This window comes from Coregonus clupeaformis, chromosome 30 (genome assembly GCF_020615455.1).
Source record: "Coregonus clupeaformis isolate EN_2021a chromosome 30, ASM2061545v1, whole genome shotgun sequence".
Taxonomy (NCBI): domain Eukaryota; kingdom Metazoa; phylum Chordata; class Actinopteri; order Salmoniformes; family Salmonidae; genus Coregonus; species Coregonus clupeaformis.
Genome location: NC_059221.1, coordinates 35,697,319 through 35,703,318, shown reverse-complemented (window position 1 = coordinate 35,703,318; position 6,000 = coordinate 35,697,319).

The following is a 6,000-nucleotide window of genomic DNA, read 5'->3' as shown; positions in this document are numbered from 1 at the left end:
TACAAACACGTGCAAGGCATCAGCCTCAGGCAAACAGGCATTAGCTGTAACAACACTGCCTCTCAGTGTCATTCAAACTTACTTTTTGTTATGTTTTATTTTGACTTTATTATTTTGTACTTTTATCGTTGACCGTCATTCTATCCCCCGCCCAGCAACTCCACTCCCACTTGTCTCCAATTCCACATCCCAACCCTCAGCCTCCCTTAGCCCATCCCACCTATCTCTGCTTGCCACCTTCTTCGGATTTATATGCCCCACGTATATTTTAACTATGCTGTGATGTTTAACATACAATTTCAATCTATCTAATCGAATAGAATCAACAGATTGAGAGTTTAAGATAAATAATTTTACTAAGAGTATTAGTATATTAGTAATTGACTGACCCGGACTCTCCAGATCTCCCAACAATACTATTTCTAGGGTCAATTTTAGATCAATGTTATGCATTTTCAGCCATTCCTGAACCTGAGACCAGAAACAGGCTACCTGAGGGCAATGTTCTATTGATTCTGTATCCTCACAACAAAATCTGCAGAACTTCGATGAATGTATGCCCCAAATATTGAACATTTTGTTGGTGGCAAGAATTCCATATAATAATTTTTGCTGAAAAGCACGAAGTCTTGAATCTTGCATCGTTTTATATATCAACTCATACACCCTGTACCATGGAATCAGTACATCAAAAATCTCTTCCCAACTATTTTGCAATCTGTATGGCACAGCTGACAACATGCTGGTCCTCAAATGAAACTGGTATACTTTCCTATTTATGCTATTTTTATTCCTCCGCCAGTTTTGATCCTTTATATTGGGCAGACAGACCAGTTCCCTACCTCCTCCCGCTGCCACCTGCCTCCTCCATTTTTGGGGTAATGCTGTAATCATTTGGTTGTAATCTTGGATTGAGCAGAACTTCCCATCCAATTCTGATAACTCCATAAAAGACATAACTCTACCATTCAAATTTACAATATCATTTAAAAACAAAATACCCTTTTCAAACATCTTTCCCATAAATACAGGTATTTTATCAACCAGCACATTTGAGTTCAGCCATAATATTTGTTGTAATATTTGTTCTATCTTTTCAGGGGGATGAAATTGAAATTTTAGCCAGCTCTGCAATGCTTGTTTGAAAAAGATGGATGAGCTTTTCTTAGTAATCTACTTGAGAACCATTTAGGGTTCAGGTAAAACTTTTGAATAAGTGATTCTTTTAGAGAGCGGTTTAGTGCTTTTATATTTAATAATCTCAACCCACCCAATTCATTTTCACTATATAGATGGGCACGCGTTATCTTGTCTGGTTTAGCATCCCAGATAAAGTAAAATATTTTTTGCTCCTATGATTTGAAAAATGAATCATCAGGAGTAGGCAGCGCCATACGTAAGTGAATAAACTAAGATATGATTAAGGAGTTAATCAGGGCAATATTCTTGTAAATAGACAGGTATTTACCTCTCCATGCTTGCAGGATCTTGTCTACTTTTACAAGTTTTCTATTGAAATTCATTGTGGAGAGCTCATTTATATATTTTGTGATATGAATACCAAGTATGTCTACTTCACCATCAGCCCATCGGTAAACTGCAGGGTAATGTAAAAGTTGTATTTTTTAAAGATCCAACACGCAATATTGTACACTTATCATAATTAGGTTTTAGTCCAGAGAGTCCAGAAAAGTTATCTAGATCTTCAATTAGACATTGCAGGGATCTAGCTTGCGGACTTAATATAAAACTTGAGTCATCGGCATACATGGACACCTTTGTTTTTAAGCCTTGGATTTCTAATCCTCCAATGTTTTTATTTGATCTGATTTTAATAGCTAGCATTTCGATGGCCATAACAAATAGATATGGTGACAGCGGACACCCTTGTTTAACTCCTCTTGACAATTCAAAACTCTCTGAGAAGTAGCCGCTATTTACTATTTTACACCTGGGGTTGCTATACATTACTTTTACCCATTTTACAAGAGAATCACCAAAACTGAAAGAATCCAGGCATTTATAAATAAAATCCAGTCTTACTTTATCAAAGGCCTTTTCAAAATCCACTATAAATACCAGGCCTGGCTTCTTAGATGTTTCATGATGTTCTATTATTTCTAGTAGTTGTCGTATATTATCTCCAATGTATCATCCATGTAAAAAACCTGTCTGATCAGGATGAACAATACCAGGTAAAACCTTTTTTAATTCTGAGTGCTATGCATTTCGCTAGTATTTTTGCATCACAACATTTACATTTTTAAGATAGACTGGATCTTTATACAGTGGGGAAAAAAAGTATTTAGTCAGCCACCAATTGTGCAAGTTCTCCCACTTAAAAAGATGAGAGAGGCCTGTAATTTTCATCATAGGTACACATCAACTATGACAGACAAATTGAGAAAAAAAAATCCAGAAAATCACATTGTAGGATTTTTTATAAATGTATTTGCAAATTATGGTGGAAAATAAGTATTTGGTCACCTACAAACAAGCAAGATTTCTGGCTCTCACAGACCTGTAACTTCTTCTTTAAGAGGCTCCTCTGTCCTCCACTCGTTACCTGTATTAATGGCACCTGTTTGAACTTGTTATCAGTATAAAAGACACCTGTCCACAACCTCAAACAGTCACACTCCAAACTCCACTATGGCCAAGACCAAAGAGCTGTCAAAGGACACCAGAAACAAAATTGTAGACCTGCACCAGGCTGGGAAGACTGAATCTGCAATAGGTAAGCAGCTTGGTTTGAAGAAATCAACTGTGGGAGCAATTATTAGGAAATGGAAGACATACAAGACCACTGATAATCTCCCTCGATCTGGGGCTCCACGCAAGATCTCACCCCGTGGGGTCAAAATGATCACAAGAATGGTGAGCAAAAATCCCAGAACCACACGGGGGACCTAGTGAATGACCTGCAGAGAGCTGGGACCAAAGTAACAAAGCCTACCATCAGTAACACACTACGCCGCCAGGGACTCAAATCCTGCAGTGCCAGACGTGTCCCCCTGCTTAAGCCAGTACATGTCCAGGCCCGTCTGAAGTTTGCTAGAGTGCATTTGGATGATCCAGAAGAGGATTGGGAGAATGTCATATGGTCAGATGAAACCAAAATATAACTTTTTGGTTAAAACTCAACTCGTCGTGTTTGGAGGACAAAGAATGCTGAGTTGCATCCAAAGAACACCATACCTACTGTGAAGCATGGGGGTGGAAACATCATGCTTTGGGGCTGTTTTTCTGCAAAGGGACCAGGACGACTGATCCGTGTAAAGGAAAGAATGAATGGGGCCATGTATCGTGAGATTTTGAGTGAAAACCTCCTTCCACCAGCAAGGGCATTGAAGATGAAACGTGGCTGGGTCTTTCAGCATGACAATGATCCCAAACACACCGCCCGGGCAACGAAGGAGTGGCTTCGTAAGAAGCATTTCAAGGTCCTGGAGTGGCCTAGCCAGTCTCCAGATCTCAACCCCATAGAAAATCTTTGGAGGGAGTTGAAAGTCCGTGTTGCCCAGCGACAGCCCCAAAACATCACTGCTCTAGAGGAGATCTGCATGGAGGAATGGGCCAAAATACCAGCAACAGTGTGTGAAAACCTTGTGAAGACTTACAAAAAACGTTTGACCTGTGTCATTGCCAACAAAGGGTATATAACAAAGTATTGAGAAACTTTTGTTATTGACCAAATACTTATTTTCCACCATAATTTGCAAATAAATTCATAAAAGATCCTACAATGTGATTTTCTGGATTTTGTTTCCTCATTTTGTCTGTCATAGTTGACGTGTACATATGATGAAAATTACAGGCCTCTCTCATCTTTTTAAGTGGGAGAACTTGCACAATTGGTGGCTGACTAAATACTTTTTTCCCCCACTGTATTTGCCATCTGGGTCTTGTTTTAATAATAGTGAACTCAGACCTTCCTGCTGAGTACCTGTCAGACTACCATTTCTATAGTAGTTTAAACAATCTAACAATGGAGCTTTGAGAATATCAAAAAAGGCTTGATATACCTCTACTGGTATGCCATCAAGCCCTGGGGTTTTTCCACACTGAAAGGATTTAATAGCCTCAAAAAGTTATTCCTCTGTAATTTGGCCTTCGCACTGATCTTTCTGTACATTTGTTAATTTTCAATTTTTTTGTATTATTTGGAAAGAATTCCTTACAGTAATTGTCATTCAGTGGGTGAGGATGAGATGGAAAAGAGAACATCTGTTTAACATTCTTCAGTAACGAGTTTCTGCAAATTATTTTTATTAGCGTTCCTGTGTTGGAGATTCAGGAAGAATTTGGTGCATTTCTCTCCATATTCTATCCAGTTTGCTTTATTTTTGTAATATATTACATTAGATCGTTCTGGAATAAGTATTTTTGTTTTTCCTCTAACGTATGTTGTATCTCTGTAGTATTGTTTTTATTGCTATCTACCTGTAGTATTAGTTCATGTATTTCCCTTGTAAGTCTTGTCTCTTTAGCCAGAAACTTCTTTTTTATTATTGATTAATATTGAATTGAATGACCTCTGAAGGTACATTTAAAGGTCCCAAACAATAAGGGGATTTGCTGAACCTACATTGTACTGGGAAATTTCAGTTATAATGTATTTTGACTTAGTTAACAATAAATTGTCCTCCAATAAACTTTGATTACATTTCCAATATCCCCGTCCACGTGGAAATTCTATAAGAGTTATGTGAAGGCCAATTAGATGATGATCCGATCCATTCTGTTAACTATTAAAACTTTTTAAATCTTTGTTGCAAGAGAGAAAGAGACAAGAAAGTAGTCAAGACAACTAGCTTGATTAAGTCTCCTCCATGTATATCTCACTAGGTCAGGGTTTTTTAGTCTCCAAATATCCACTATTTCTAATGTGTCCATAATATTTGTGATTTCCTTAAGGGCACGTTGATGTTAGTTTGTAGAGTGATTCGCTTTACGGTCCATTGAGGTACTTAACACTGTGCTATAGTATCCCACCATAACGATTTGATCATTTGTTGCCTGTAAATTCAATAAATTGGTATAAATATTTTCAAAGAAGTATGGATCATCCTGATTTGGACCATATAGATTAATGAGCCAAATCTGTTTTTTATCCACTTTCATATTCAAAAAGATCCACCTTGCGAATCATTCCTGACTATTTGCACATTCAGATCGACATTTTTGTTAATTAATATCATCACACCTTTTGAGTTCCTTTGTCCATGACAGAAAATTATTTCACCACCCCATTCCTTTTTCCACCCAACTTCATCTACGGAAGTAGAGTGAGTTTCCTGTAAACAGTGTATGTTATATTCCTTTTCTTTTAGCCACTTAAAGACTGATCTTCTTTTTTTATAATCTGCTAAACCGTTACAATTATAACTGGCTATACTTATTTCACCCCTTACGATAACTAGATACTATTCTCAGTCTAAATTGACCATAATTAGTGCTTGTAAAGTTACTGCCATAAGAGGTATTATGACGGTCAACATTTTAGATTTCAAATGTCGGATATTCAGAATTCAAGAAACAGGTTCTAGCAATATTTGTTTATTCCCTTGCCTGTTTGCCTGTGAGCCAATGCTACAGATGTTAGAAAATTGAGTCAAGATATTATGTGTGTAGTAGATCTGAGTAGGTTGATGTGTGTGATATTGGATGTGATTTAGTGAGAGTGTGTATGATGTCTGGGTAAGAGTAAGACTATAATGTGTGATGTCCAAATAAATAATAACCCAGACAATTTGCATGGTTGAGTGTCTGTGTGTAACATGAAGTGAGTATAGCCTTAATATTCAGGATGATATTTGTAATCCATATCGTATCTCCATCATAGTTGCATCATAATTACTTTTAACATAATTTTCATAGAAAAACACATCCCAGCAATTCCATAGCAATTGACGTTTCACATGATCATGACAGAGACCTTGCATTACTTTAGAGACGGCTTCACTACAGTACAAATATATCCCGTACAATACCTTATTA